The sequence below is a fragment of the Vicugna pacos genome, unplaced genomic scaffold, assembly GCF_048564905.1.
Source record: "Vicugna pacos unplaced genomic scaffold, VicPac4 scaffold_19, whole genome shotgun sequence".
Taxonomy (NCBI): Eukaryota; Metazoa; Chordata; class Mammalia; order Artiodactyla; family Camelidae; genus Vicugna; species Vicugna pacos.
The window spans coordinates 74,543,312-74,565,400 of NW_027328740.1; the positions used below are offsets into that span (position 1 = coordinate 74,543,312).

The 22,089-nt window shown below is 39.5% G+C and overlaps 1 long non-coding RNA gene across 1 annotated transcript in view; it reads right to left on the bottom strand.

Annotated features, from left to right (window-relative positions):
* The window catches only part of LOC140693558 (uncharacterized), a 34,145-nt gene extending 12,056 nt beyond the window's left edge, over positions 1 to 22,089 (bottom strand). The window contains exons 1-2 of the long non-coding RNA XR_012069328.1: positions 22,042 to 22,089; positions 17,013 to 17,097 (exon numbers count right to left, since the gene is read on the bottom strand). This is a non-coding gene — a long non-coding RNA (uncharacterized lncRNA). The remainder of the gene's footprint in view (positions 1 to 17,012; positions 17,098 to 22,041) is intronic.

Consider the following 22,089-nt stretch of genomic DNA (forward strand, 5'->3'; position numbering starts at 1 on the left):
GGCGCTCCTGACTCTCAGAAGTAATTGCTACTATTGTCCCCAACTGGGACACCAAGAAACAGAGGCACAGAAAGCTTCAAACATTTGCCCAAGATGAGGGTTGAGGTCAGGAATCAAGCCAATGACTTCTTGGATCCAGAGCCCAGGATCTTCTTACGAACAACATGGCACTGCCCAGGCTCCCTGCTCCAAAACCAGCCTCCCTTTGGCTCAGTTCCATGGCATCTGCGCTGCACAGATGTCCTCACTGCCTGCCTGCCCTCCCGGTGTCTGACCCCGGCACTCCTCCCTCTGCCCCACATAGCGCTTCCTTGGGCACACCATCGCTCACGAGGCCATTGTTGTGGCTACTCGGATGTTTACACGGAAACGCAGGTGGCAGCCCAGCTTTTTGCTATACATGCTGCTGTCAGTGGAGGCAAAGAGCTCACAGTTGGTGGGGGAGGCCACTTGTGGTCTCCTCCTTGGCTGGAGAGCTGGATGAAATCCAGTTTCCCTTTGCAACTTAGGCATCCAGCATGAGAGATATGTAAGGCCATCTGGCCTCTCAACATAGAAATGATGCCCCTGCAGTCGTTCTTAACATTGTAATCTCCTGGCTCCACCAGGGAGCAGAGGCCATGGCCTGTTGTCCACCAAGTTTTGTTTCCTTGCACGACAGCTACAATGGGGTGAGTTAACACCGGACCAGAAATTCTACAAAGCCCTCGTGTACTATTTCCTGACACTTGCAGGTCACCAAAATACCCCAGATCCTCCAAGTAAACCACTAGTAAGAGGAACTGAGCTGGCTCGTCTCTCAGACCCCTGAGGGCAGGACTGATTTGGCCTCTCCTGCTCTCGGGATGATCCGTTCTCCTTCTGTGTGCCCTACCCCGAGTGAAAGGGACTGTTCCTTGTTTATGGGCTAGGGAGTATTTGTGGCTGTCTGATCAGAATCTTCAAAAGTAGAGCTCTTGGTGAGGGTGGAAGCATGGCACCCACGTCTCATGAGCTCAGCTACTCAACAGCCTCATCTAGCTAAGACTGTAGCCAAAACCAGGGGTCCATGCTGTTGAGTGTTGGGTCTGGAGAGCAATGCCTTCGCCACTGAGAAGCTGCCCCACCACTTTTGACCTTGTCCCCATTGAGAGGGAGGTGACACATCCATGGGATGAAAGCCACGAGGGCACTAGGTGACTGTGGACCAAGCTGTGACTGGCCGGTCCTGCCCCCCCATGTGACCCATGTTAGCCTCAAGTGCAGAAAATCCCCAAAAAGACCCCTGCTTGAGTGAATGGGTCACATATAAGCCAACTGTTCTCGAGCCGCCTAAGAAGCAACACAGTATATACAGTGAGCCACCCACTCACTGAAGTCCCCAAGGCTCACAGCTCCCTAATGTGACACCAGGTAATCCCAGCAAACAGAAGACCCTTACTTTATAATTGACTTGAGAATTCTACTACCAACACTGCCTTCCACCTTCCACTTATAAAGTTCTTTCCACTCTGTCCCCTGCTCTGCAATTGTGCAATCAGTCCAGAGCTCCTTCATGAGACAGGAGGGAAGGGGGCAGGGCACAGCCATTAAAAGACTGGCACAGCCATTAGCACCGAGACGGTGGAAAAGTCAACTCCCAGTAGAACTTGAGCTTCAATACACACTCACTGAAATACAGCAGGATGCTAAATGGCACTCCTACAGGTGCCAGGACAGGTTCAAGGCTGACCATGAAAGGTCAAAGGGTGAGTGGTGGCCCAATTTCTGGTAATCGCAACACCTTCCCCAAAGTGGTTGGAATATTCCTCCCACTTATTAGCATATGAAGATACTGAGTGCATAAAAACTAACAACCACACCTCGTGGCTGCTCTCTCTGCTGAGGGAGACAGCCCACACTATGTCTGTGGAGTGTGTATCTACTTTTCCTTTAAACTGGAGCACCCAACCCTCACGCCTCATGGCCTTTCTGTTGCCTTCTGAAACAGCCCACTCTGTCTGTGGAGTATATATCTCTCTGAATAAATCTACATTTACTGAATTGTGGCTCTCTCTTGGATTCGTTCCTGTGCAAACCAAGGACCCACACATCACGAGGTGCATCTCAGGGACCCAAATAAGACCTGGGATACGGCCATCCTCTCCCCCACATTTTCCTGTATCATACATTCCTTCCCAAAGGATCTCACCTTGTGCACTCCAAAGTAGACAGCACTCATGTGTCCTGACCTGGATCTGCTTCTGCGTTTATCATTTCTTATGTCCACTAGAACATCATCTTCATGAGGACAGGGATTTGGTTCTGTTCACAATGAAGCACCAGCACATGACAGGTGCTGGAGAAGTATTAGCTGAATGAATGAGCTGTGGGAAGTCCTGGGAATTCAACCTGGAACTCCTAGCCACTTGGGCCCCAGCTGACTCCAGTTGCTTCCTGCTACTCATGGCTGACCTCTTGCCACCACTCTCTGCTCTGCCATCACCTGAGCCTGGATGAGCTGAGATGAGTACACACAACGGAGAGCATGGTGAATGGTTCACGTTGTTGCAAAACACTCGCCCTCTGACTGCCAGGGGTTACTTAGGATGGACAAACTGAAGGGAGCACCACGTGCACCGCCCTACCCTACAACTCACTTGAAGCACCAGAACTGCACACATGGGAAGCGCTGGCCCTTTCCAACCTAAGGAGAGGGACTATGGATGAGAAGAGGGTCTCTGTCAACTAACAGTCTCTTTAAAAGCCCAGTCTTAGAAAAGCTCTTTAAAGACACTTTTGGTATCTTCCTTGTGTTTCGGTAATCCCTCTAGATTTTGTCATTTTAATCTATGCATCAGAAATACAGATGCTCTTGAAATCTCTATTGATTTTCAATGAAGAAAATCCTCAATTTCCTTCTCTGCTAGGAAAATTACTGCACTTTATATAAAAAAAAAGCAGCTTCCCTTTTCAAACACCTAATTTCACAAGAATCAGTGAAGCAGGACATGAAAATCTCGCTGTGCTTTATCACCTACTGGTGGGCAGGAATGAAATGAATGAGTACTGATCTCATGAGACGGCAAGGCTGGGGCTGTCTTATTCCTGCTACAGATGGAAGGGTCCATATCTGTGAAGGGGAGGAAGGACCAAGGATGAGAAACCAACATTTACTAACCCATTTCTCTTTTTCAGAGTCTCAGACAAAACACTGTGATTTTATAAACAAAACAAGAACATCTGCACCCTTTTAAAAGCACGTTACAACTTTACTACTACACACGGCACTCTGTCATTGACCTAAAGGCGAATGACAGACAAGAAATTTGCAGGGATCTTATTCTGTGCTCATCCCTTTTGGTCTTTGGAAACTCAGGAAGTTTGCCTCCTCTCCCTGAGTGTCGTTTTTCTCATCTTTCAAATGGGAGTGTAACAGTCATTCATTTGCTCAGTGTCCATTCGACAACAGGAGACGGCTTATGAAAACAATAATAAAAAAAAGCAAAACAGCAATTCTGATCTATGCTTCTTCCTCCTCCTCCCTGAACATGAACTTACAGGCTAAAATGGCATCTTTCACTAAATCCCGAACGTAAGGAGCAGTTCTGATAAGGAAGTCACAGGATTGCAGGTGTAACCGAGAAATGACCCAGTGAAAAAGAATGAGTTGCCAGCAAATCCTCAAAACCCGTAAGGGTGCAAACCCTGGGAGTTACAGCCATGGGTGGGAGTTCCTTAGTTCCCCATTTCACAAAGCCGAGAACTTTGCAGGGCCCATGAAAGACACAGATAGCCCAGTAAAACCACACCATGTTTTGGAGTACACCGGGGCCACATCGCTGCTGACCTGCACTGCTGTGTGTCCCAGAGCAAGAGCCCTGGACGGGGGTGACTGTGTTTGAGGCTGGACAAGAACTTCCTGTTCTGTCTCCTTTACTCTCTCTCTTCCTGCAATAAAACAACTGGTAGGACTCTGGTGGGGAGCACTGCACCCACATTCTCTGGGAAAGCACACACCAGACAGCTCTAGCTGATCTGAGAGAGGACTATATATACTCCAAAGTCAGGCAGAAGGCTGCCTGTGGCCTTGGGAATCCAAACTAGCTTGTCCTGTTAATCAGGATATTACACATCTAAAGAAAGTGTGCACCAGATGAAGACGATGCCTTAGACAACATCGGTGGTTATGTCCAGCAGTGTCTAAGGACAAGTCATGCTCTGGTAGACGGGAGCATTTTGGTTGCTTTAAGAGTTTGCTACTGAAGGGCCGGGACATTTCATTGGGACTTGAAACTCCAGACCTCTTTACTCACAAAGGCAGACAAGTTAGGTGAGCCAGGTCAGCCTTTATTCCAACTTCCTAACCAAAAGTCTATGAGGTCGAAAATATATTTCTCAGACACTTCTGCAACAAGGGTTCCAGATGTGGCTTTAAAAATGCCCATCAGAGACTGAGATTTGCAAATATTAACTACTATATATAAAAATAGCTAAAAAACTAAATTTCTTCTGTATAGCACAGGGAACAATATTTAATATCTTGTAATAAACTTTAGTAAAAAATATGAAAAGGAATTCATACATATATATGTGAATATGAAGGACTGGAACATTGCGCTGTACATCAGAAATTGACACATTGTAACTGACTATACTTCAATTAAAAAATATATATATATATTGCCCATCAGCAGCATCTGAGTGTCACTGAAAGCAGAAACCCAGATGAATGGAGGCAGAGGTGGTTGGAGGAGCTACGTTATTTTGCTGGGGTGGATGCAGCCGGCATGGCAGAGATCTAGAAGGAATGCGCACAACAGCCACTCACTATCTGAAAGTGAGTTAGTTTAACAGCTTTCTGAAATCCTCACCGCCCCTCCTGATGAGCCAAGTGTCTGGCGTTTCTCTGGAAATCACTAGGCGCAGCCTGGAACTCAAAGGTAAAAATTAAAAAGTGCAGTCAAGTAGCAAAGAGACTGGCAGGACACGTTGGACAAAAGTAGGTCAGAGTCAACAAGGAATGGGGAGGGGATAGAACGTGTGTTGAGGACCCTGAATTCAGGGGTGGATTGTCTATGTTGAGTATTCTGAGTCAGTATGATTAGATGGATTGGTGTGGACTATGGACTAAAATGGTGGCCATCGTTCAGATAAGTGTGTGATTTGGAGTATATTTATTTGAGGAGGGGTTTTTTTTCCCCTTCAACATTGATCATTTCTAGGGAGCAGAAAAATATTCTGCCACACAACATATAAGTGGAAAAGAGATGCTATGGGATGATGGTGGTATGAAAAATTTCAGTACTGCAGTTTCAAGCTTTCCTTAATGAGATGCACAGCAGTAGGTACTTAAAATAAAATAAGGTACTTATAATAAAGACATCATCATATGTACATATCATTTAAGATACACATATGGTACTATAAGTGGGCCTGAAATGTGTTCTGCATTCTAAAATCCGATGAAATAAAATCAGTAGTTCAATATGCCTGTCGGCTCTAAAAACATGATGTAGCTCATGATCACAGAAAGCAAGATCAGCTAGGAAATTTGAGATTTGTCGTTTCCAGTGTCAAAGTTAATATTTTTTGCTTTACTTAAAAAGCATTTTTTTAATTAGGTCTGTCAGCATCCATTGGTATATGGGGTTCAGTAGATGTGTTCAGATGTTCCAGACAGTGAATCAGAGCAAAGACTGAGGTTTAGACAGTAGTTAAATGCCTCACCCGTGTGATCAGCATCCACAAACTGCTTTACTGAAAATCCTTAAAAGTGAGAACTTCATTAAAGCAACGATAAGTGAGGGGAAAAAATAGCTACAGACTAGTGGAAGTTTTGTAACGTGTAACAATGACAAAAGGCTATTCATGAGCATATTTTTAAAAACCCCTACACTTTAATAAGAAAAACAACAATCTGACAACAGGTTGTACACTGCTGTAGGAGAATCCATGCAGGTGGACTCTTATGTGAATGGGGCTGGAGCTGTAGAATTAGTTAGTCTTGCAAGTAACTCAGTTAAACACAAATGCAAATGGGATACACTTCTAGACTATCTGAGTAAACATCTTGGAAAACTTACTCCTCTATGAAGCAATGACAATGGCTTTGTAAAATTTGTCAAAATTAACCTCTGTAGAACTCTGGAAATTAAACCAACACTTCCAGCAATTCGGGGAGTCTTTATTTGAGAAAAAAAACCCAGCTAAATCTCCATAAAGATAGTGAGTTTTGAGGCATTGTAACTTGATCTACCCCATCCCTGTATCCTCACCTAAATGGTGGCCTTTATAAGCAATAGTCTCACAATCAAGGTAGGGGCAGAAGTGATTTAAAGTTACCCAAAAAATCCGCCCCCAGAGAGCTGTCACTATGTGACCTGTCACAAACTCATGCTGTGCAAACAGCCTGTCCCCAGAGTGTGTGTGGGAAACAATCAGCAGTGAGTATCTAACATTACAACTGCCTGAGGCAGTGGGACCAGTAGAGGCTAACTACGTGCTGACTAGGAAACTTAGAAGGCAAAATTGATTAATGAGACGTTCTGGGGGTGAAGGTAGGGTTAAAAAGCTCCAAAAAATTCTGAGAATTGTAGAAGGCAATATACATGTGTGGCACATGGCAAGGAAAGATCTGAGAAAATCCTAAGCCTTCAACTCTGGCTGAACTTGAGGTTCTGCATAAGCAAGAACTAAAGGATACGGAAGAGCTGCTGACTGCATGCCGGTGCTGAGGGCATCCCTCAGCACGTGGACACACAGCCACCTGGCAACAGCTCAAACGATTGTCTCCAGGCATTGAAAGAAATCACTGTCCAATCATTACTACAGTGATGACAACTAGGCTTTCTTCACACACACTGATCTCATGGTCATGCATGATAAAGAAAACAGACTTTACAGAATTTGTTCAGGAAAGTAACTAAATAAATAGCAGCAGCAGCAATGACAATGAAAGCAACGATAAACCCTGGAGATGAGGAAAATCAGGCTTTCAGATCTGCCACATTGTAATATTTTAAATGTCCAGCTTTCAACAGAAAATTACAAGATGTACAAAGAAACAGAAAAGTTTGGTCATAACAGACGGGGAAAAAGTAGTCAACAGAAACTCCCTGAGGTAGCCCAGACACTGGACTTACTAGACAAAGACATAAATAAGCAATTACACATATGTTCAAAAAACTAACAGAAACCATGCCTAAAGGATTAAATTATGTGCTCATCTCATTGTACAGAGAATAACAATAAATAAAATTTATAATAAAAACCAACTAGAAATTCTAGAGATACAAATATAATGACTAAAATAAAAACTTCAATAAGTGGTTTCTCTGTAGATATGAACTTGTTGAAGAAAAAGTCAGTTAAATTAAAACTACTGAGATTTCCCTGTCTGTGGAACAGAAAGAAAAATGAATGAAAAAAAAATGAACACTGTGTCAGAGATAGGTGGGACACCATCAACAATACCAATACACACATAATGGGAGCGCCAGAAGGAGGGAGAGAAAAAAAGGGGAAGAAAGAATATATAAAGAAATAATGGCTGAAAACTTCCCAAATTTGATGAAAATATTAATTTGTACATCCCAGCAGCTCAACAAACTCCATGTGGTATAAACTTAGAGACATCTAAAATAGGCACATCAGATTCAGTGTGTCAAAAGACAAGAATAAAGTATCTTGACAGCCGAAAGAGAAAAGTGGCTCAACATATAGAAAGGCTCCTCAGTAAGACAGTTGATTTCTCATCAAAAACCATGGAGACCAGAAGGCAGTGGATGGTATCATCAAAGAGATAAAAGGAAAAGACTGTCACCAAGTATTTTATAGCCAGCAAAATGATTCTTTAAAAAAATTAAAGGAGAAATTAAGACACTCCTACAAAAACAAAATCTGAAAGAATCCATTGCTAGCAGGCCTGCCCTACAAGAAATACTAAGGATAGTCCAGCAGGTGTAAATGAAAGGACACTCGCCTGAAAAATAAAGAGCACTACTACATGAGTAAAAAAATAAAACAGTATAAATCGGGCATTACATGTAAATGTTTTGTTCTATTTGATGTAAAGGACAACTGCATAAAACAATACTTATGAAACTGTGTAGATGAGCTTATAAATGTATAAAGGTGCAATTTGTATGAAAATGACAGCATGAGGAGGGGGAGGGAAAAGACTGATACCAAAGCAAAGTTTTTGTGTACTGTTGAAATTAAGTTGGTATTCATGTGAACTAGATTGCTTTAAAACAAGATGTTAATTTTACTCTCCAGGGCAATGGAAGAGAAGGAGGAGGAGGAAGAGTAGGAGGAGGAGAAGAAAAAGATAAAATAAACAAATTAAAATGGCACACTTGAAAATGCTTACTATGTACAAAAATGTGTAGTAATAGAGGAATGGGAAAAAAAGACATATACAAAGTAGACAGCAGTTGTAACTTCAATCTGATAAGAAATTACATTAATATAAATGAATTAAACATTCTAATCAAAATACTAAAGGCAGAAATAAATGGAATAGACAATAGATGAACAACAGAGAATAATCAACAAAAGGAATAGTTGGTTCTTTGAAAAGATCAATAAAATTGACAAATTTTATCTAATACTGAAAAAAAAAGAGAGAAGATTCAAATTACTAAAATGAGAAATGAAAGGAAGGATGTCACTACTGCCCTTACAAAAATAACAAGGAATATAAGGGAATACCATGGATAATTCTATAGCCAATAAATGAGATAATCTAGATGAAATGGATAAATTCCTAGAAGGACATAAATGACTGAAGCTAATTCAAGGAGAAAGAGAAAACTCAAATAATCCTACAGTAAGTAGTGACTGAAATAGCAATCCAAAACATTCACACAAAGAAATGCTAGGCCCGTATGGCTTTACTGGTGAATTCCATCAAGTACTTAAAGAAAAAACTAAAACAAAAACAAACAAAAAATGCTTCACAAATTCGTCTGAAAATAAAGAGGTGGGCACACTTCCCAATTCATTCAATGAGACTAGTATCACACTGATACGAAAACCAGACAAAGGCATCACAAGAAAACTAAAGACTATCTCTTATGAATATAAATGCAAAAATCCTCAACAGAATACAAGCAAATCCAAAACAGTAACATATAAAATAGACCACTATTAAGTGGGATGTATCCAGGTATGCAAAGGCAGTACAACATACAAAAGTCAATTCATGTAATACACCATATTAATAGAATAATGGATAAAAACTAGGAATAGAAGAGAACTTCCTCAACTTGACAGAGAACATCTATGAAAAACCTGAAGCAAAGATCATACATAATGCAGAAGCACTGAATTATTCCCTCCCAAAATCAACATTGTACTAGAAGTTCTAGTCAAATCAATCAGACAAAGAAAATAAAGCCTCTAGATTAGAAAGAAAGAAATAAAACTGTTTTGATTCCAGATGGCATGATATTATATATTGAAATCACAAGGAATCCACAAAGTAAAAATAGAGAGAAAAGAAAAAAAAATCCTCTTAGAATTAATAACCCAGTCTGACCAAAATTGTAAGACACAAATGAATATATAAAAATTAATTACATTTCTATTCAACAGCAGTGAATAATCTAAAAATAAAATGAAGGAAACCTTTTCATTTACAATAGCATCAAAAAGAATAAAATAATTAGTAATATTAAGAAAAATATGTGGAATACTGAGAAAAATATCTGAAACATGTATATTGAAAACTAAAATACTAGTGATAGAATTTAAAAATGACCTAAAATAAATGGAAAGCTCTTCTGTGTTCATGGATCAGAAGCCTTATTATTGTTAGGATGGCCATTGTCCTCAAAATGACCTATACATTCAATGCAGCTCTGGCTTTTTGGCAGAAATGAACAAGCTGATCCTAAAACTAATATGGAAATGCAAGATACCCAAAATAGTCAAAACAATCTTGAAAAAGAACAAAGTTTTGAAGTTTCCAAATTCAAAACTCACTAACAAAACTGTGATCCATACAGTGTGATACTTGCAGAAAGGACAGAAAAATAGATTGAGAGAAAAGAACTAAGAGACCATAAACAAAGTCTTACACACAGCCATATAATTTTTGACAAAAGTGCCATGACAATCCAATGGGGAAAAATAATCTTTACAAAAATGATGCTGGGACACCTGTACATACATCTGAAAAGAAAGAAAACTGAACTTTTATCTTAACACCATTTATGGAAATTAACTCAAAATAAATCACAGACCTGAAACTATAAAACATTTAGAAAATGAACAATGAGAAAATCTTCAGGATTTTGGATTACAAATACTTGTAATATATGACACCAAAAGCACAAACAACAAAAGGAAAAAATCAAGTAAACTGGACTTCAGTAAAATTAAAAACTTCTGTGCTTCAAAGGACTTCATGAAGAAAGTAAGAAGACAATACACAGGATGGATGAAAATATTTCCAAAATTTTCCCTGATAAGGGACTTTTATCCAGAATAGACAAAGAAGACTTAAAACATGACAATACAAAGACAAATATAATTAAAATGGGCAAAGAATTTGAATAGGTGTTTCTCCAAAGCAGACATACGAATGGGAACTAAGCACATAAAAAGATGTTCAACATCAGTAGGCATTAGGGAAACAGAAATCAAAATCACAATGACATACCACTTCATACCAACTAGGATGACAAATATATATGATATATGATATATAAATATGAATTTATAAACCCAGTTATAAAAAGTGTAGTTGAGGATGTGGAGAAACTGGACTCCTCATACATTATTTCTGGAAATATACAATGCTTCAGTCACTTTAAAAGCTATATTAGCAATTCCTCAAAAATTTAAAAGTAGAATACATCCCAGCAATTCCATTTTTTGATATATCCTGAAGAGAAGTGAAAATGTGTTCACACAAAAACTTGTCCATGAGCATTTACAGCAGAATTATTCATCATCAACTGATGGATGGATAAGCAATGTGGTGTATTTATAACTATGGCATATTATATGAATACAAAAAGGAATTTGGGTATTGATATATGCTACACGATGGATGAGCCTTGACAACGTCACACTAAATGAAAGACGATAATCAAAAAAGGCAGCATACTGTATGGTTCTACTTATATGAAATGCCTACAACTGGCAAACCCATAGAGGCAGAAAGTAGAGTGGTGGCTGTTGAGGGCTAAGGGAAAGGAAGGTTAGGGACTGACTTACTAAAGGGTACTGGTTCCTTTTGGGGGTGATGGCTACACAACCCTGAAATGTACATAAAACCCTAATGCACACTTTCAAAGGCTGCATTTTATGGTATGTGAATTATATCTCCATAAACCTGTTATTCTTGAAGCTGAGCCCACCTATGGAGCAACTGACACAGCACTGACTGTGGCATCCGGACGGGGAGTGACCCACCCGCCCACCGCGAAGGAGAGAAGCACCTGACCCAGTGTTGGAGGGGTGCAATCTTCTTGCCAATGGACACTGTGAGCAGCACAGACGAGGGGGCCAACAGAGCAAGCTGAGTTCATGAAACAGGGCGAAGACACAAAGACCTCTCAATAAAACCATTAAGAGCGTTCAGTCTCTAGGAGAACACATCTTTGTTTTTAAAATCTTTTTATACCTGTTTTATTTTCTATTAGCTTTTTAATCTTTACTTTTTAAACAGTTCTATATGTTTACAATTTTCATTTCATTTTTAATTCTCTTGGATTTGATCTGTTATTGATTATTCACAGGTTTTAAATATTGTGTTTTGATTTTTTTCTTCTTTTTATTAAGGTTTTAAAAAGACATCTCAACTCGATTCCTATTCTTCTTCAACTTGCTCTTCTATTATTGATTATGCACTGTTTTCAAACCTTCTTTTCCTCCATTCTTTTAAAATTCTATTTCTCTCTCTTGTTTTTAAGTTTTATTCCAGCATAGGCCTTAGATAGATAAAGAAATAAACCCCTTTAAGGGCCACAATAGATAACTGATACTCCTTAAGCCACAGTGCCAGAGAGATATGAGCAGTTGAAGAAGCAGAGGAAGTATTCCCAATTAAAAGAGAAAGAGAAATCCCCTGAAAGAACGATCAATGAAATAGATATTAATGGCCTATTAGATCAAGATTTCTAAAAAGAAGTGATCGAATTACTGAAGGAATTAAAAGAGATAGTGTTTAGAGACATAAAATATGTCAAAAACAAAATAGTAGCTATAAAGAAGAGCCAAGTAGAATTGGTAAATTCATTGGCTGAAATGAGATCTGACCTAAAGGCAGTACAACGCATGCTAGATAATGCAGAGGAACGAATAAGTGACCTAGAAGACAGGACAACAGAAAGCACACAATCAGAACAGTTGAGAGAAAAAAATAAAACACAATGAAAACAATATAAGGAACCTATGGGATAATATAAAGCATGCCAATCTATGCATCATAAGAGTTCCAGAAGGGGAAGAAAGAACAAAGGGGATGGAGAAGGTATTTAAAGAAATCATAACTGAAAAATTCCCAAACATAAAGAAAGAATCAGACACCCAAGTACAGGAGGCTCAGAGGTTCCCAAACAGGAAGAGCCTAAAGAGACTCACACCAAGACAACAAAATCAAGATGGCCAGACTGAAGGATAAAGAAATGATCCTAAAGGCAGCAAGAGAAAAACAAAGAGTGAGTTACAAGAGATGGCTCTCAGCTGATTTCTCTACAGAAACACTACAGGCCAGAAGGGAGTGGAAATATGTATTCAAAGTCCTGAATGAAAAAACAGATGCAGCCTAGGATACTTTCTGCAGCAAGGCTATCCTTTAGAACAGAGGGAGAGGTAATGAATTTCACAGAGAAGAAAAACTAAAAGACTTTAGCAACACTAAACCCATGCTAAAAGAAATATTGTAAGGTACACTCTAAATAAAAAAGAAGCAGGATGATACAGAAATGAGAGCTTATAACTGGAAAGATGATACTACCATGAATTACAAATAGAATAAACATGAAATTGTAAAAGAAGACATCTAAATCATTGAGTGGGAGAGGGAAGCAAGAAAATATAGAGTATCTTTTTTTTCTTCTTTTTTCTTAAATTTTTTGTTCTCGGTAGGATGGGTTTGAGATTACATTACTATCTGTTTAGTACACACAGTCACAGTAATTGGTTAACAGACTTACAAAAAAGTGTAACCACAAGCCAAAAACTTACAAGTGAGTAACAAAAACTAAATACAATCCAAGATAACACAAAGGAAAATTACCATACCACAAAAGGAAGAAGAAAGGAACAAAGAAGAAATATGAAATCAACTGCAAATATAAGTTCAAATAGCAATAAACACTCATTTATCATTAATTACTCTAAATGATAATGGACTAAATGCTCCAGTCAAAAGACAGAGTGGCAGACTGGATAATAAAGCAAGAAACTTCAATAAACTGCATACAAGAGACACACTTTAGGGAGAAGGACACATATAGATTGAGAGTGAATGGACGGAAAAGGATATTCCATGCAAATGGAAACTCCAAAAAAGCAGGTGTAGCAGTTCTGATTTCAGACAAAATAGACTTTAAAACAAGGGCCATAAAGAAAGATAAATAAAGGCATTTTATAATGATTAAAGGAGCAAAACAAGATGAGGATATTATAATCATTAATATATATGCATCCAACATGAGCACCTAAGTACATAAAACAACTACTAACAGAGATAAATGGGGAAATTGATGGGAATACAATCATTGTCAGAAGTTTTAACACCACTTTAACATCACTAGACAGATCTTCCACACAAAAAATAAATAAGGCAACAGAGAAATGAAATGATACATTAGAAAAATTAGATTTAGTGGATATTTTCAGAGCATTACAACCCCCCAAATTAGGATATACATTCTTTTCAAGTGTGCGTGGAACATTTTCTAGGATTCATCATGTACTTGGTCACAAAAGAAGCCTCAAAAATTTTAAGAAGATAGAAATTATCTCAAGCATCTTTACTGACCACAATGCCATTGAAACTAGAAAACAACTTCAGAGAAACAAAGCATAAAAAAAAGGAAAGCATAGAGATTAAACAACATGGTATTAAAAAAAAATGGGTCAATGATGAAATCAAAGTTGAAATTAAGGAATACCTTGAGACAAATGAAAATGAAAACAACCACAAAAAACTTATGGGACAAAGCAAAAGCAGTGCTAAGAGGAAAGTTTAGAGTGATACAGGCCTTCCTCAAAAAAGAAGAACAATATCATAAAAAAAATCTAACCCACCAGTTAAAAGAACTAGAAACTGAAGAGTAAAAACACCCAAAAGTCAGCAGAAGGAAGGAAATAATTAAGATCTGGGAGGAAATAAATAAAATAGAGATTAAAAGTAATAGAGAAAATAATCAATCAAACCAAAAGCAATTTTTTGAAAGAGTAAATAAAATCGAGAACCTCTGGCCAAACTCACAAAGAAGAAAAAAGAGAGAGCACAAATTTGCAAAATAAGAAAGGAAAATGGAGAAATTACAACAAATAACATAGAAATATAGAATATCATATGAGAATATCATGAAAAACTACATAAAAAAAGGGATAACCTAGAGGAGATGGACAAGTTTCTGGAAACATACAGTCCACTAAAACTGAATCAAGAAGAAACTGACCACTTGAACAAACCGATCACTAGGAATGAAATCGAATTAACAATAAAAAAAGAATCCCTACAAATAAAATCCAGAACTGGACAGCTTCACCAGGGAATTCTGCCACACATACAAAGAAGTACTCCTACCAGTCCTTCTCAAACTCTTCCAGAAGACTGAAAAGAAGGAATATTCCCAAACTCATTCTATGAAGCCACAATCACCCTGATACCAAAACCAGGCAAAGACACCACCAATAAAGGGAATTACAGACCAATATCACTGATGAACACAGATGCAAAAAAGTCCTTACCAAAATACTAGCAAATAGAATTCCACAGCACATAAAAAAGATTATACAACATGCTCAAATGGGGTTCATCTCAGGGACACAAAGGTGGTTTAACATATACAAATCAATCAATGTAATACTTCACATCAACAAGAGAAAGGACTAAAACCACATGATCATCTCAATAGATGCATAAAAGCTTTTGATAAAATTCAACACCCATTTATGATAAAAATTCTCACCAAAGTGGGTATTGAGGGAACATAACTCAACATCATGAAAGCTATATATGACAAACCTACAGCCAGCATAGCACTAAATGGTGAAAACCTCAAAAGCTTCTCACTAAATTCTGGGACAAGACAAGGATGCCACTATCACCACTCCTATTCAACATAGGCTTGGAAGTCCTGACCATAGCAATCAGGCAAGTAAGAGAAGTAAAAGGGGTCTAAATTGGAAAAGAAGAGGTAAAAGTGTCACTACATGCAGATGACACGACACTATATATAGAAAACCCTAAAAGGTCCACACCAAAACTACTAGAGCTGATCGAAGAATTTAGCAAGGTAGCAGGTTACAAGATTAATGTTCAAAAATCAGTTGCATTTCTTTACACTAATGATGAATCAACAGAAAAAGGAAGTAAAGAAATAAAACACTTTAAAATAGCACCCAAAGTAATAAAATTTCTAGGAATAAATCTAACCACAGAGGTGAGAGAATTATACACAGAAAACTATAAACCATTGGTGAAGGTAATTGAAGAAGACTTTAAAAAATGGAAAGGTATCCCATGCTCTTGGATTCCAAGAATCAATATTGTTAAAATGGTCACACTGCCCAGGGCAATATACAGATTTAATGCAATCCCTGTAAAATTACTCAAGACATATTTCATAGAACTAGAACAAATCACAATAAAATTTATATGGAACCATCAAAGACATAGAAATTCCAGGGTATTACTGAAGAAAAAAAAGAAAGAGCCTGGAGGAATAACTCTCCCAGACTTCAGACAATACTATAGAGTTACAGTCATCAAGACAGCATGGTATTGGTACAAAAACATACATATAGACCAATGGAACAGAATAGAGAGCCCAGAAATGAACCCACAAACTTTTGGTCAACTAATCTTCGACAAAGGAGGGAAGAATATACAATGGAATAAAGACAGTCTCTTCAGCAAGATAAACATAAGACAAGATACAATAAACCTCCTAGAAGAAAATACAGGCAAAATATCTGACATACATCTCAGAAATGTTCCCTTAGGGCAGTCTACCCAAGCAATAGAAATAAAAGCAAGAATAAACAAATGGGACCTAAAGAAACTTACAAGCTTCTGCACAGCAAAGGACACCATATGTAAAAAAAAGACAACCTACAGAATGGGAGAAAATTTTTGCAAATGAAACTGACAAAGGCTTGATCTCCAGAATATATAAGCAGCTCAAATGACTTAATAAGAAACAACCAAATAACCTAAACCAAAAATGGGCAGAAGACCTAAACAAGCAATTCACCAAGGAAGACATACAAATGATCAATGGGCACATGAAAAAATGCTCAATGTCACTAATTATCAGAGAAATGCAAATCAAAACAACAATGAGGTATCACCTCAAACCAGTCATAATGGCCATCATTCAAAAATCCACAAATGACAAATGCTAGAGAGGCTGTGGAGAAAGGGGAACCTCCTACACTTCTGGTGGGAATGCAGTTTGGTGCAGCCACTGTGGAAAAGAGTATTGAGTTCCCTCAAATGTCTAGGAATAGACTTGCCATATGACCTATGAATCCTGCTCCTGGGCATGTATCCTGAAGGAACCCTACTTCAGGATGACACCTGCATCCCAATGTTCATAGCAGCACTATTTACAGTAGCCAAGACATGGATATAGCCTAAATGTCCATCAGCGGATGACTGGCTAAAGAAGTGGTATATTTATACAATGGAATACTACTCAGCCATATAAACTGACAATATAGGGCCATTTGCAGCAACATGGATGCTCCTGGAGAATGTCATTCTAAGTTAAGTAAGCACGGTAAGAAGGAATAAAGACAAGTTACCCACAGGTACAGTTATTTTGATTAAAATATCCACACAGAAAGCAAGTCACCCTCACGACTGCTGCCAGGAGGAGCATCTGAGTGTAATAGCCCAGCCAAGCAAAGTAGATTCCGAACTTCTCTCCTTAGAATTTCCTGCAGAAAGACAGAAGGAAGTTTCAGAAGACACAAATAATCACTCTGTAGCTTCATCCTCATGTTAATTTATTTTTTCTTTTTTGGGGGGCATAATTAGGTTTATTTATTTGTTTTTAAATGGAGGCATTGGGGATTGAACCCAGGACCTCATGCATGCTAGACATGCACTCTACCACTGAGCTATACCCTCCCTCCATCATATTAATTTCTGATTCTAAATCAAGGGGGCTTTAAGTTTAAACCTCCGACTCAATTCACTCTTAAAACATATCCGTTTTCATAGCAGCCCCCAAATTCTACCATGAAATAAGAAGTGTTTTATGTATCATAGAAGTACAGATCACTGGCTCACCTGCTGAAGAGAGATAAATGAGAACAGAGCAAAGGAGGGGATGAGGCCAACTCGAGAGCAGATGCAGGGGATCATCACCACTCACTGGACAGTCTGGCACATTCAACAAATCCCCCCAAAAATCATTCTTAACAGGCTTGACACAAGTGGACATCAACAAGTGGCTCAGTCATCTGCTCCTGCCTTATCTCGGGAAAGTCCCTGGAGCAAATGCATCATAAACCACAGATAATAAGGAAATGGCTGATAATGATAACAACTGCGAGTGCAATGTCTGTCTGACAAAATATTTATAAAACTCATTGACATTGAGGGAATGGGAGAGGGCAGGAGGGATGTGGCTGAGGAAGACATTGCCCTGTATTCTTTGTATCTAGCACGTCTGTTGTTCCTAGGTTTTAAAACCTTTTCTCAGTTAATCTGGAGTAGATGGAACAGGCCAGGGAGGCAAGATTAGAAGAAAGGAGGCAGGGCATGAAGTGGTGCCAGGCTGATCCTAAAAGGGAGACCGACACAGACAGGCAGACACAGAGGGTTTAGGGATGAGGTGGAACAATGAGACGGCAGCTCAGGTGTGTCTTGCTGTTGCTGATCCTTCCCTCAACTGGCTCACTGATGATTCGGCAGTGCTGGGTAAAACCTGTGGATTTCCTCAGCTCTGAGTTCTCTCTGAGGCTTCCGGCTCAGTCTGGAGCTAAGATGAGTTCCGTGGGCTTAGCCTAAGGGGGACTCAGCTCTGAGAATAGCCTGGAATCCTGGAAAACTTCACGCAGGAATCCCTTGGGCTGGACCAGTGCTCATAGAGCTGCTGTGAGACCAGCTCCATCGTCAGAGACATGGGCGTGGACCATTCCATGGGGAAAAGGGCTGAGACTGATGCCAAATCAGATAGGAGCGACAAAGTGTGTTCATTCTTATGTGACTGGGCTTTGTGGCCTGCCTCACTGGTGGCAGGCTTAGGATGGTGTCTGGCAGAGAAAACCCTGGCAATGGGTTTGAGATGTCTTGGACTTTCTTGTTAAGCTTTTTGTAATACATTCTTATCAACTATCCATCCTGAAAATGCCAAATTCAAAACTGAAAGAATGTTAGAAGTTGCCTGCTCTAACTGCCCAATGGTAAACACACCCTGCTACAGTTAGAGAGCTGGTCAGGCAGCCTCTGCCTGGATATTTACAGTGACGGGGAGTTCATTACTTCCAAAGGTTACAAGTCGGCAGGAAGGTCAGACAGAATTTTTGAACCTTAAACAGATGTCTGCCTCCTAGTCCTTGCTGAAATGCAAGGAATAATGAGGATCCCTTCAAATGTAGTTTTGCTGATTGTTATCTCTCTCTGCAAAAGCACCCCAATTCTTAACATAAATTTTTCAAAATTCAGCTTTGATTTCTTTTTATCAAACTAATGCCATACATTCAATAAAGAGTCAAACAGTTCTCGAACACCGATTGTAAAAAGGAGCAGTTCCCAACAACTGCCCCATTTCCTGGCCAGAAACAACCACGTTCAGCTCCTACTGCTGACTCTTGGAATACTTACTCCCTTTCTCTGACTAATATCCTTGTAACACAGCCTGATAACTTTTTCAGCTTTATGTATCACCTATTTAACTTTCTATTTTGGAAAATGAGGGTTCAGATCTCTTTCAAACCCCATCTCATCTACATACCCAAACCTTCTTTCTTCCAACCTTTTAATACAGTTACATTATAATTTTCATCAGCTCAGTATCCTTGCTTTACATTATTATTACTCTGTACAGACTATTCAAAGCTGTAGCAATTTGTGCTAGTCTTACCTTTTCTTCCCTACTTTGTTTTCCTGGAGTTAATAATTGTCTTGGTAGTTCATAGCTTAGATTTCTGTGCACTTAACAATTCAACCTCAGACCTTCTCTTAACGAACAACTTTCACAATACTTTCCAATACATTGTCTACAAATTTCATCTCCTTGAATAAATCTCTTCAGATCTCCTTCCACATGGATTAACGACATGCTAGTCTTGTCACAGAGCTCAAGGGGCCACTAGTGGGAAGTAACAAGGGAATACATGGACCAGGAGCAGGGAAAAGATCAACATAATTGCCTTAGCAATACATACTTAAAATAGTGGGAAAATTGTTTTCTTTACAAACACAAACACACACACAAACCCCAAAAGCCCATAAAGAATGATTAAAAAGCGGTCAAACCCATTGCCCTGCCTTCAAATTCTGTATAACACAAAACAAAAATAACAGAAGGAAGATATCAAATAAATATGAATCTCAACTGGGATTGGGTACACTCAGTGGCAGAGTGTGTGCTCAGCATGCATAAGGTCCTAGATTCAATCTTCAGTACCTCCATTAGAAAAAAAAATTAAAAAGAAAAAAAATTATCAATTTTAAATATTTACATATTAACAAATATCCTCCTTTAAAACTGTGTTCTAAAGGATAACCCGGGTTAAGGAGAAAGTGCCTCTTCGTGACTGATCCTGCTGATAATTGAGGGAGGAAATTAGAGTATGACCACATGAAATAAAATTCCTTATGAAATAATGATCCCGGGTGACAATCATTTTTGGCTGCTGTCATCACAAAAAAGAGAGTCAACTGTAATATTATGTACCTTATGACAGGAGTACAAAACTTCACATAAAAAATATTTTTGCACAAAGTTGAACCTCAATCAGACCAAGCTTTTAGGGGAGGATTAAATCACTTAGCTAAAGCCAATACATAGGATGGAGAAACAAGTCTAACACCATAGGGGAGAATGAAATCAGCCAAACAGGAAATAGAGAAACCCCTCAGCAATTTCAAGGAAAATGAGAAACAGGAAAATTATAGATTAGAACACACTTGAGAGATATGCTAGCTGCAATGTCTGAATCTTGTCTGGATCTTGATTTCAACCCCAAAACTACTTAAAAGTGTATTTTTGTGACAAGCAGGGAATTATTTTGTAACCCTAAAAAAAAGAATATTCCAATTTTATTTGAAAGAGACCTTGTCATTTCACTAATGAAAGGTTAAGCTATGTAGGATTGTCTTCAAAATGACCCCATAGTGGGGGAGGGGAGGAGATGGAGATGAAAGATGCAACAACAGTGACTCTGAGTTTATAATTCTGGAGCTGGGTGACTGATACAGGCAGGCTGGCTGTACTGTTCTCTCTATTTCTGTACATGTTTGAATCTTTCCATAAAATGTGAAACAACAAATAGACTTCAGTGTTTTAAAACCCTCACTTTGAAGGTTAAGAGGTTTGCCCAAGTAGATGGGCAACTGCATGGGGCACTGAGAAAAGAAAGAACAGACACCTGGCTCCAGACCGACCTGGGGCTACCTTGACCCTCCTCTTCTCCTAACCATCCACAGCCAGCCCATAACTGCATCCTGTCAGCCCCACTCCCCAAACGCATTCCTCATTGGCTCCCACCATCTCTCAACTGGCCCAATCCAAGAGCTTCCTACCTGGCCTCCCTGCTTCCTGAGTCCCTGCTATACATTCTCCACATTATCTTTGCAAAATGTGAATGAGAGAAAATTACTTTAGTGCTTAAGCTATCATGACTGCTTCTCACTGCGCTTAGAGTCTACACTCCTTTCCGTGCTCCTGATGCCCTTCTAAACCTCGCGTCTCATCACTCTCACCAGCGCTGGCTCCAGTATCTCCTCAAACCTGCTGAGCACATTTGTGCCTCAGGGCCAATAGACAAGCTGCCTCTATTCCATGGGTGACTTTTCCCAGATCTTCAAATTCCAGCCTCCTTTTCACCATCTCAGCTCACATGTAACCTACTCAAAGATAACTTTCTTAACTCACTTCCCCCCAAGACTCCCATCTCAACACTGTGTTATTTCTTCATTTCAATCTGACATTGTTTCCTTATTTGCCCGATTATTTTTGTTTTCTCGGTTGTCCTTGGCCTGTATCCCCCCAGCAGCCTTGCCCAAACAGCATAAGCTCCCGGGGAGCAGCCAGCGCTGGTGCTCTGAGAAGACACATGCTGAGCACGACATTACAATCACGTGGTGTAGTGAAACGGTGTCGAACAGCAGATACAGAAAAGCAGTGAGAATTTCTCTCTTATTTTATAATTTAAATGAAATATAACATTTACTCCTATTTAATGAAGAATTTGGTAGGTCTTTTTTCCCAGTTCCTAGGCAGCAACCGCTAAAGCTTCCAAATTTCCCAAGATAGGAGTGTCTATGCTATTCATGGTGGAACCTTGGATGGCTTGTGTTCATGAGATGACTCAGGATGGGGACTGGCCAGCCAGAGACACCAACCATGTGGTTAGAGGAGTGGGGCTTTAAGCTTTGTGACAAGTGAGTGGCCACCAGGAGAGGAAGGGGCTCAAAGTTTAGGGCTAAGGAAAGGTTTGACTTACAGTTAGGGTTTGGGTTAGCCATGTCGGTAGTGACCCAATAAATCATGGCTTTGTAATAAAGCCTGCAGTAAAAACTTGGGGCAACGAAGTTCAGAGCTCCTGTGAGCTTCCTGGTTGTTAACACTCTTGGAGGACTGTCACACTCAGATGCCATGAGGACAACCCTGAGCCCTTCCCACTGGAGTGCTCTCCACAACAGCTCACCTGATGAGACCTAAGGGCTGCTGCTTGTCTGTGCTTCGAGGAGGAGCC